The sequence below is a fragment of the Ptychodera flava genome, chromosome 6 (genome assembly GCF_041260155.1).
Source record: "Ptychodera flava strain L36383 chromosome 6, AS_Pfla_20210202, whole genome shotgun sequence".
Classification (NCBI taxonomy): domain Eukaryota; kingdom Metazoa; phylum Hemichordata; class Enteropneusta; family Ptychoderidae; genus Ptychodera; species Ptychodera flava.
The window spans coordinates 29,588,980-29,601,250 of record NC_091933.1 but is presented as its reverse complement, the minus strand read 5'-3'; positions in this window follow the sequence as shown (position 1 = coordinate 29,601,250).

The following is a 12,271-nucleotide window of genomic DNA, read 5'->3' as shown; positions in this document are numbered from 1 at the left end:
ACCAATATTTCACCAATCATTACTTGTCTTGTCTAATTTTTCAATTGTACAAGAACAGAAAATAGTTACGCGAATGGTCAAGTCAATTAAGACAATGGGTAAAATTTGACCTTTGACCCCATCTTAGGTTCTTGATAGCGCCCTCAAGTGGTCATGTTTTTCAGATTTGTGGAAAGAGTGAAAACTTCTCAAATTCAAACGTGTTTAACTCAAAAAGGAAGTGGGACCGTAATAAGTTGATATAATATTTACTTTAAACCATGACCGATGTCTAATAATCCGATTAAAAACGTGCGGGCACTCATTGTTTTTTTGCTTTAATTTTATTTTAAAATTATGGAAAATTAGAAATATTAACTAAGCCTTCCCGTTTTTTAAAAAACTGTTCTGTGGAGAAAAACTAAATTGATTTGTGATATCTTGTATACTATGAAACATCATTTTCAGTTCTATCAAAAATATTAAAAATCATATTAATTTGGCAAGGTTTGTTGCCATGGCAACACTCCTAAAAATGGCGTTTTCTCGTCATTTTCAATGATTTTCACTGATTCTAGCACAGTCCCGCATGTCCCTGTCGGAATGGATAGTGCTCATATGTTATTATTCTTAAAATATGTACATTTTAGTTGTTAAATTTCCTTGTACTGCCTTTATTTCTGTTTCCATTGATATGGATCAGACACGGTCCCTCCCTGTGGAGGGACCGTGGATCAGATTAGTATAAATGATTGAAATTATTAATTAATGTTTTTCTACATTCTTGCAATAACTATACAATAAGTTAAATTATATTATACAAACAATTCTGCTGCATGCATAGTTGTTAATATGAATAAATATTACACACGTCACAAAAAATATTTGTGTTATTTATTCGATATGGCACTAAATTTCAGTTAAGGGCAAAGGTCAAAGGTCACCGTTAAACCAATAGAAATGCTTGATTTTATTGGGGATCTGTGGGGAAACCAGTATTTGGCGAAAAGGAGTACTTTGTTGTTCACAAACATATACAACCTTATGTCATCGAACACATGCAATATTATAACACGTTTTGGAAGAATCCAATGTGTATTAAGTCTTAAGGTATACTGCACCTTTGTTATTTTTGAATTTTGCGCATAGTTCTGCGCAGTATGTCACAGCTCATTTCCGGTATGCCAAAACAACCCTTTCTGTCGATGTTTGTGTACACATTTCTATCGCCACCATTTATCACTTGCAAATATGATTCAACCAGTCCAATTATGGGAGACTAAATCATATAAAGAAGTTATGGCAGCATTTTGAAGTGTTTTATCATAAAGACAGTGAGTGCATAGGAGCAGAATATGCCCCATGCTGTGTAATAACGCACTAACAGTGGAACTTTTAGAGTAAATTGGCATTTGAATAGTAGCCTTTAATTTCGCTCTGTTGTTTATGATGCGGTTTACAATAAGCAATTATTGTTTGTTATATACACCCATGATATTCCCATACCATATCATCATTTGTTACCATGGCAACCGAACTAGCGGGCATCATTAAACGCTATAAAAACATTCATATAGTCTATATTTGACTTCTTCTACCTTAAAAATTTACGTTGTGACCCCCTAATTTTTAGCCTTATTTTCTTTCAAATATCCCCTATAATTTATTCTGAAAGTTTCAACAAAAGTTTATTCCGACTGGAATGAGCTTCACGACATTTCCTACATACTCCTGATCCAAAAAAATAAAAATAAAAATGTACTTCCCAAATTGACAGGGCTAATACATCTACGTGTGCGAGACAAAACTTAAAAGAATTGTGTAAGGCCTTCTTGGTTGCAAAACACGGCCGCTAGTTTGTTTTGAGTAACAGTGTGTGGAGTATTTTACAACGGAACGCTATACGAAAACGCTGCAATAAAACTCTAAATTCGCATCGCTTATTTTGTACCTTTCCCTTATCTCTCAAAGGAGCTAACATTATAAAAAAATCGGCAAAATATAATGTTTTTCCATCTTTGATGGTTAGTGAACAATAACTGCATATAAAAATATACAGGATATTTATGAAAATTAAGTACTACCATACTCATGGATTTTATCTTGAGTATTAGTTCTCTGGTACTCACCGCTACCAAACAGAACATGTACACCCCAGGCGAATCTTATTTGCATCACCATATCAACGCCAATCGTTCAATCACACGTTTTCTTTGATACTCGCACACTGTGGAGGCAGCGTGGGAAATTAACGCTGGTCCGCTGGTCCGAGACCAACAGAATCCCCGACGGACCAGCAGTTTTTCCAGAAAATTCACATAATAATTTTGAAAATCGAATTTGTTTGGCTATGTATCCAACTATTAGTCGGTCCGATCCCCGCTTGCATGAGTGTTATTCCTAGTTTTGCTACTGCAGTACGTAACGAATTACAAACTCTTTGGACAGAGAACGACAGCCACGACAGCTAAAACTTTTTTAAAATAACGCACGCAATTGGCCAATTTCAAGGGCAGGCTATTATTTTGACTTATCACAATTCTTGATACTAGCAAAGTTTGTTAGAAAGGTCATAGGTCTTGCAAGTCCCACTCGCGCGACTTGACTACGCTGTTTCGGATCACTCTACCAATATGTGGGGCACGAAGGAAATATGAGGCCAAAGAAAAAAAATTGTGCTCTTCCGATAACCCGACCTACCCTATTTTTTGCCTGCTGACCCTACATTAGAGCTACGTAAACATGGGAGTAAAAAAGAAAGAAAAACCCGTAAAATCAAGTGTTCGTAATACTTGGCATTTGATTTTTACTTGAACATGGATGTCTTTTATGTTTATTCCTTTTATATGCATGATACATTTTCTGGAAATGTTTTGGCCAGTGTTTGACCGCCCTGAACCCCTGAAAAATACATATTTGAAAATAAAAATATTGAATTGGAAAAAATTCCTGCAGACTAACCTACCTTATTTGCGAAAACCATTTTATCGGAACAGCACAATTTATTTATTTATTTTTTGCCTGATTGAGAAAGAGGAAAACCGCGATCTTTTCAGCATGCATGGCAGAATGAGTTCCGCGACTGGTTGTTATTTGATAAGTCGAAGATGTATGTACTGTATGCCATGCCGACGAGCATACGGCGATCTCTCTGCCCGTAAGGTAGCCGCATATCTTGTAAGTCTGTTTTCTCAACTTATTCTAAGGGTCCGTTTGTGGTTGGCACTAACAACTTTAGACACTCAAATTTAGCCTCACACAGTCAGTCAGAGTTTCATAAAATCGCCGTGGAACACGCTAAGAACCGTAATACGCCACAGCTGAGGCAACACTGTAAAAATGAACAGTGCGGTCTTCACAAAACTCTGCTATCTCAGTATCTGTCCCGTAATGCCCATGCCATATGTATGAATAACCGTCTATCAAAAGACTTTGTCTGGATGGCTTCACTCGACGTAAAAAGTGACAGTCACTGCATCTGCATACTCAAGAACAGGAAACTCTGCAAAAGGAGGCAGATACTACAAATGCAGTTGCTACTGAGTGTGCAGATCGGGACACTGATGTAGAGTCAGACTATGGATCTGACTTTGAGTTTGGAGACTCTAGCTGCTCTGAGAATGATGATGCCTATGATCTGTTTGAAATAGCTGATGGTGTAAATGAAACTGACTGGAGACTTGTTCCAATATAGTAGAGATTTGAGATGAAAACTGAAAGACTTTTCCCCTTGTTTATTTGAAATGAAAACTGAGACTATTTCCCATGTTAATTGGAAACGAGGACGGAGAGAACTTTTCTCATATTTATTTGGAATGAAAACTGAAATACTTTTCCTCTTGTTTATTTGAAATGAAAACTGAGACTATTTCCCATGTTAATTGGAAATGAGGACTGAGAGAATTTTTCTCATATTAATTTGGAATGAAAACTGAAAGACTTTTCCCCATGTTAATTTTGGAATGAACTATTAAAACTTTTCCCATAGGGATCTGGTACTGGGTGATACCTACCTCTAATCATGGCATATATTATTGAGCAAAAAAAATAAATTTTAAAATACACATTTGTCCATTTATTTGTATCAAGTTTATATTTACAACACCAGAGTAGGAGAGACTGATAATTCACCATATTATCAGCTATTTTCAATTGAAAGTACATTTTTGAAGAGGTTTTTGTTAGTTTTTTGTTGGACCAACATACATCAAGAAGGAACAGCAGATTCTCTTTGCTATTGGTCCTTTGAACCAGCATGCATTTCAAGTTAATTTCACACACTGCGTGGTGGGGATGTTGACATGAAACTTTCACTGTACAGTGCGTGCCAAGAGTATCTCTATGATAGCAGCTAACATTTTCTACAGAAACGTCATCATGGTCGATACCAGTTCGCAAGAGAATAAGTTCAGACTCTGTGACAAGATTTTTAGACTGACAAACTCTTCTGAGACGTGCAGTGATGTCTCGAGTACACACTTCAAGGGCTGTTAGCGATCCATGGCATTCACTTGCTTTTCCGGCAGCAATGCCGACATCACAACCGACAGCTGTGACAGAGATATCCATTTCATGACAACAGGTAGATCTGAAATTATTGTGAATTGAGAATGAAAACAAAATTACGTTCCTAATGATTATTTGCTTGTACCTCTCTCAGACACTTTTACACATTCGCCTATTTCGAATTATGAAGCTCTCATACGCAGCATTTGATAATGTGATGCGACGGTAGGTATAAACATTCGACACTCAGGGCATTGCTAGCCAGGGTTTTCCCTACTGCCTCCATGTTTCCAGGTAAAGTGATTGCTGATAATGTCACAGCAGTTCAAGATAGCAGTACATTGCTAGGATTCATCAAGTCATCAAGCTGAAATATGACATTGACTGACATTGACTCATATTTTGATAAATAAACGTCAAGTCAACACACCGGGATCGCTATAAACCAATTTGAAATTCCCGCTGTTTCGACCGATGCAGGTTGCCTGGATTTTATCACTGAATTTCACTTCCGAAGTTTGTAAAACTAAAAAGCAAAACTGTTTGGTGTGTCGAATTTATTTTCATTGATAATATCATGGATAAAAATGCCAATACTCACCAATTTTCTCGGAGTGCACCGGCGGCTGCTTCCGGATTGCGGCAAGCGGGTCCATTGTTTACGTTGGACTGCGTGTTGCAGGTATGGTTACGTAATGTCATTAACCTTTGACCTCATAGTGACTGAAACCTTTGTATTATTTGCTTTTTATGTCTAAACTTACAAACGTCAAAGAATCCCTCTAGCAGTTCCAATGACGGTAAATATTTTTATACTTGTAGTAGAAGCAGTGCTTACTTGCTTGCTGTATCTAAACACTTCCTAATGTCAAATATTTTCAAAGGCGACAGACTTTCAGTCAATACATACAAGAAGTCTAACAATTATTTGTAGTACTCAATGCTACTTCAAGCTTACAAGGAAATGTGTCATCGTATTTTGTTTAGTTTGGAGTTTAAATTGTTCAAACTATTTTTTTTGTGTGTGTTAAATGTCATATTCCATTTTTTCGAAAGTAAACTGTTAGCAATAAACTGATGATGAAAATAATAACAAAGAAATTAATTTATGAATTCGTCACCCTTATACCTGGAGTATATGTATTCGTATGGTAAAAATAAAACGTGTCACGAAGTTGCTACTTGTGTTGTTGTTGTTATTGTTGTTGTTTGTACATTTGAAATATGTTTTTTTTTTGTTTATTTTTTATCAATGGTATAAAAAACAAACTTGTTAATAAATGATTAAGACAGGCTTTAGCAAAAATCAAAATAGGAAAGTAGCAATATTTCATAACTTTTCATGACAGCATAACATAAAAAATAACTGTTTGCCCGCAAGTTTTAAAAGTGATTCACAAAATATTAGTCATGTTATGTAACATGATGTATATGTCACTACGGGATCTCGCACAAGGGTTACCATTTTTAATTTTAAAAATTGGAAGTTTTTAATGCTGAAATTTGCTCAGATTTCACTTCTCCGGCATTAGAGCGCCCTCTACGGCAGAGAAGGGTCAAAGGTCAATATAAGGTTACGGACTTGCTGAGTGGACCTTACTCATGACAAATATATATACTTAAAACATCACTTTTTGTTAGTTAAAAATCTACAATATAGTGAATATGTTGCATTTTTCCAGAATTTTCAACTTGTTAAAGGGGAAAACGTAAGGAAATATTAGGTCCTCACCATATCACGTGACATGGCCTGTAACATCAAAATGGGTCCGTTTAAACAAAAATTAAAATTCATTCCTTCTTAGTTAAACTATGCCCTATCATATGTGATATGTTTCGTCTGAATTGAAAATTTGACCTTGGCCACCTTTTGCAGGTTTTTACAGACAGTGCCTCTTAAATGTTTGGCATTGTCTAAAATTTTATACTGTGCGTCGATGATAGTCATGCCGAAAGATGTGTCACGGAAAATTAGTAAGCTTTTCTATGAATTTTTATGGAAGGGGAAAAGGGGAAAAGTTAATAGAGCCATTGTGATAAACAAAATAGAAAAGGGGGGATTGATGATGGTTGATGTGTAATCTATGGTTAAAGCCCTCACGTGTAGATGGGTATCAAGAATCACTAATAGTCGGGATGGAATTTGGAAAACCATTCTTGAGTCTTATATGAGTAAATTTGGAGGTAGTTCTCTTGTTTTTTCATATGATTTAGACAAAGCTGGGCTTAATACAATAACGAAGAATTTACCTACTTTTTATAAAGAGATTTTGAGTAACTGGTTGGAGGTAAGAAACAAAAGAACGGTTCATATGAAGTTAACACCAAACAGCATCGGGGAGCAGATCATATGGGGAAATAAGTTCATTAAATTCGAAAACAAGGCTCTGTTTTTCAAAGAATTTATAGATTCTGGAATAATTTACGTAGCAGATGTTTTTAGTAATGGGAACTTTATATCGCCTGTAAGTTTATTTGAGATTTTGAAATGTAAAAGAAAGTGGTTTTCACAACTAAAAGTGTTGAGAACGGCTATTCCAAAGACGTGGGTTGAGGAGATGGAAAAAGTACAAAGAAAGATACATGTAAAAAGACAAGGAATAGACATGTTGATGAGATGTGATGATGGCAAATATAGAAATATATTACACTGCTCTTGTAAAGATTACTATTTTAACTTTGCCAAGGCAAAATCAGAAAAATCATATGCTTGTAGAATCTGGAAAGATCTTGTGGAGAGACGTATATGTGGGAAAAGATATGGTGTTTTAAGCTGAAGGTGATGTATATAAAGAAAATTGCCCAGTTTAATTATTTTATGTTACATGATAAGTTACCGCATAGGTATAACTTATGGAAATGGAAAATAGAAGACCACTTTGAGTGTAAGACATGCCATAAGAAGGACGATTGTGAGCATATCCTGTTTGAGTGCACTACTACAATCCGTTTCTGGCAAAAAGTCAATGAGATTATTAATATGGTGTGGAAAACGAACCTTAAAATACTGTGGAAACACGTGGTGTATGGTTATATGATAGATATTGATACGCTTAAAGAGATGAACATAGTTATAAATATTGCTACCTTTGTAGTATACAAGACAAAGATATTGAATGAAAAATGTATTGAACGTTTTCTGAAGGAAGAACTAATGTATCTGAAAATCACAAAGAAGAGTAAATACATAGAAGAAATGATAAAGTATTTATAATGGATTAGTTTTGTGAATAATACCGTTGCCGCGTTGTATTTTTTTTTGAACATTGCTATTGTTGTTGGTTTTTTTCCCCCTTGCGGACTTTTCCAATTGAATTGTCTTGGGAAAGATGTGTACAGTTTAAAAATAATTGAGAGATGAATAAAAATGATTTTTTGTAAAAAAAAAATTAAAAAAATGAAAACTTAAACGTTGGGTGCATTGTGTGGATTTTTTGAATGAAGTTAGTGAGTTCGGTTTGTGTTCCCAGAAAGATTGAAAAGACATCATCTCTGAATCTTTTTCAGAAGTGAATGTTGTTGTGGTTGTTTACGATTATTTTCTTTTCAAGTTCATGAAAAGCAATGTCTGCTATCTCTGGCGAGGCATTCGATCCCTAGCTGCAATAATTGTAGCCCTTGGTTGGTGTGGGGATCGGGCTTCTGTCGTGCGGCTCGCGCCTTGCCCCAGCCAGGGCTACAATTTCTCCCTATACCTGCTAGTGTAAAAGCTGCAGTGCGGGTCTACACTGCATGGTCAAGGCACACACGGGGCCGCATTATTAGAGAATCTCGCCTTACCGTGTGCAAATTTCACTATAATCCTGCTTCCGGATAATGTTAGAGCCCCTGTAACTCCTATCGATGGTCAACTTTACTCCTAGCAGCTGAAAAATGACAGTTTAATGACTCAGGCGCGAAGTCAATTCGAACTGGACCGCCGTCGTTGAACTCTGTACCCAGCCGACTTGTACCATTACATTTTAGGGGTGGCCGACAGGTGTGAGGGAGCTGAATGAGCATGCTCACGGGTAGCCCTACGAGCCCTACACTGCATGCCTCCGGAGCCAAAGCCGGACACTCTTGCCATACTCGTAGGACTGAAAGGGGTGGGTAATTTTCATGACAATATATAACTCTTGGTGAATAAAGAGAGATACTTTTGCCGAAGTTCAACTACTCATTTTAATTAGTTCAATAAATCCTGTGCTCTATCTTCCCAACTTTCTCAAATAAGTTACGTACTAGTTCAATAAATCCTACACGGGAGCGGGTCATTTGAAGCAGTTAGAACTTTGTGTCCATGCACATTGTTCAGAGGCGTGTGCCTAAGTTAAACTCCATAACTAGTTCAACTTTCACAAGTTCAACCATCCACCTCCATGGTACAACTACATTAACAAGATGCTGCTGTTGTTCAATGTGGAAAGAGAGGTTCCAAGCAAAATCTGTTCGACTAAAAAGGTCACAATGTGTGAAGTGGGGTGCCAAAACGGCATTCTTGTCCATGACGGCGTGACTTTGAACATTTTTTTTTTAAATCGGATATTTTCCATCTAGTATCAAAGTTTGACATATCGACGATTTCGGGATTACTGTGAAATCGCCGATCGACACTGGACTCAGCACTCTGCGTCTGTGAAATCGCCTATACTTACAGAATATTTATCGGCGATTTCCGGACTCTAGACGATACTACAATGACTAGCCTTGTGCCACGGCACGCCGGGTCTGGGAAATCGCCGATAGTGCAGCTTTGCCAAATACTTTGCTATTTGTATACAACACGTATGTATTTTACTGTTTTTGTACGGTCGTAGCATTTCTTAACTCATTACACAAACGCGGATTACATTCCAGGTTAATTTTCTCACAGGACATTTATGTAGTCTCGCTTCGAACCATAGTGAACTTTACAGTGTGCATAATGAACTCAGTATGGAAATAGCCTAATACAGCAACGACTTCCTCCAATCTGATTAAAATCAGATGTAGAGTACGGCGACGTCTTCTTATGCGTACGCGGTATTCTCTCGCTGTCGCGTAGTGAGAGGCACAGCGAGAGGTGACCGCGTACGCATAAGAAGACGTCGCCGTACTCTACACCTGATTTTAATCAGATGGACTTCCTCCATCCGTTTGCTCATGACTACTTCAATAATGCAGTGTTTATCAATTTAAAATTTCGGCATTTTCTTGTCTGTCAACATACATCTTTTAGATGAAGTAGGCCGGGTTGTATGAGGATTTCTTTAAATCGTTTTCACATCTGTGCTTTTTCATGGATACATCTTTCTTTTTGTAACAAATTCCTTGTAATCAGCATGTTTTACATACATGCTTTGATTTTGCTCAGCAGTTTTTGAATAAATCTGATAAAATTTGAAGCACCGTAGTAGTAGTAGTAGTAGTAGTAGTAGTAGTAGTAGTAGTAGTAGTAGTAGTAGTAGTAGTAGTCACAGTAGTAGTAGTATCTAAGCTTCCCATTTTTACACAAAGTTGAGAATGTTCCAGACTAATTAAACTCATGTCATGATGAGTGTGGGGGAAATGACATACATAACATGATCAAAAACAGAAGTGGACCAAAAATGGACTCCTGAGATACACCGCACCAATCGACAAAACATGAGCGTGTACACCTAAATAGCTAACATGGACTTCTTCCTGTAAGGTCTGATCGAAACCACTTCAGTGACAAATCAGAAAACATGTACACAGAAAGTTCGCTCAGCGAAATGTTATGATCAACGATGAAAAAAATCTTTAAGTATATCTAAAAACAATTATCTTAATCTATATTCTGTAAAAGTATAGACCCTGGTCAGTTAACTTGACTAAAGCAATGTGACAAGAGTGATGTTGTCTGATGATTGTGAGTTGTGACAAAAAAGATTAAATGCATAAAACTGTAAAAACTAATATAAACATGTTTTTCTAGTATTTTAGATAGAACTGGTAGAAGGGAGAAAGGCCTATAGTTGTTAACATCACTCTTAGAGCCTCCCTTATGAATCGGAACTATTTCAGCACATTTGAAACAGTCGGAAAATGTACCATTATAAGCTTCAAGATTAAAAAGAGTCGCGAATATTTGTCAGACATTTCACCACTTTACAGCTCTGGCCAAGCGCTAGTCTGGCTCGAACTTCGCTACTAGATGATAATAGAGTTTGTTAATTAGGCGGGTAAATATCCGATATATATCGAAGATTTTGTAGCCTTAGAGATCTATATCGTATAGTATAGTAGCCGTAAATATCGATTGGATATTTTATAATTATATTGCGGTGTCCTCTTGTTGTCAGAGCATCTGTATAAAATGGCAAAGACGAGACGACAGACTTTGCATGGCGTGAATATCTCTTTCACTTCTTAGGAAATAAAGATGGCAAGTTCTTCAATGGTCACTGGTCTCTCTTTGCTTTCAGCGATAGTGGTATTCTAGCAGTAATTGAAATGGAGCAAACGGTCCTATGATCTTTTTCAATCCTCCGAAAAGATAGCGTTAAAATAACAACAACTATACTGCCACTAGCGCGCTACTGTACTGCTGGTGCCACCGTTTTCATTAGTCCCTCACACCTGTCGGTCACCCCTAAAATGTAATGGTACAAGTCGGCTGGGTACAGAGTTCAACGACGGCGGTCCAGTTCGAATGGACTTCGCGCCTGAGTCATTAAACTGTCATTTTTCAGCTAGGAGTAAAGTTGACCATCGATAGGAGTTACAAGGGCTCTAACATTATCCGGAAGCAGGATTATAGTGAAATTTGCACACGGTAAGGCGAGATTCTCTAATAATGCGGCCCCGTGTGTGCCTTGACCATGCAGTGTAGACCCGCACTGCAGCTTTTACACTAGCAGGTATAGGGAGAAATTGTAGCCCTGGTTGGGGCAAGGCGCGAGCCGCACGACAGAAGCCCGATCCCCACACCAACCAAGGGCTACAATTATTGCAGCTATTCGATCCCATGCTGCAGCCGCAGGTTTGGCGGAAATATTGCTTGTTAAATTCAAAACTGTTGTGTTTTAGAATTAGTGAAAGCATTTCTATTAAGTCTTCCGTGGGTGGTTTTTTGATGCCGTAATTTGTTTGAAGCGAGGATTGTGAGTTTAATGTTTCACTGACTAGCCGAATCGCTTCGTCGTGAATTGTGTTTGTGTCCATCGACACCACGTCGAGTGTTACAAGAAATGCATGTTGGGGGAAATTTGTTTTTTCTATTTCTTGTATGAAGTTTGTTGTGTCTTTTATATTTGACGGTTGTTGCTGGACCAGTGGTTTTACGAAGTAATCCAGGAATTCTGAAATTCTGTTTGTGGGACTGGAGCAGCCACTAAATATTGGTCTCCCTGCAAACGTTGAGTTTTCAGGTGGCGGTTTGTGAATTTTAGGCAATAAGTACCAATGCGGGGTACGGATTTTTATGTTTTTTAGATCGAGACACTTATAAGTATCATGGTCGATGTGTTTGTTCTCGTACATTTTGTTTAATAGTTCGTGTACTTTGTTAACTGTTTGTTCTGTGTCCTCACTGTCTAGTTGTGTATAATACTGAGTGTTGCGTAATTGTCTCTTGCATTCGTGTATGTAATCTTTTGTGTTGACAATGACGATGCCTCGACCCTTGTCGAAGGGTATTAAAATTTTCACATTTTCTTTTGTGCAGAGAAAAACAAAAACAATTTTTTTTTTTCCTACCTACCTACCCTATTTCTGAAGAGCATGTTACAGGAAACACACAATTTTTTTTTGGCCTAAAGGATAAAGTATGTGTGTGTTTTTTTTTTCCAATTAAGACACC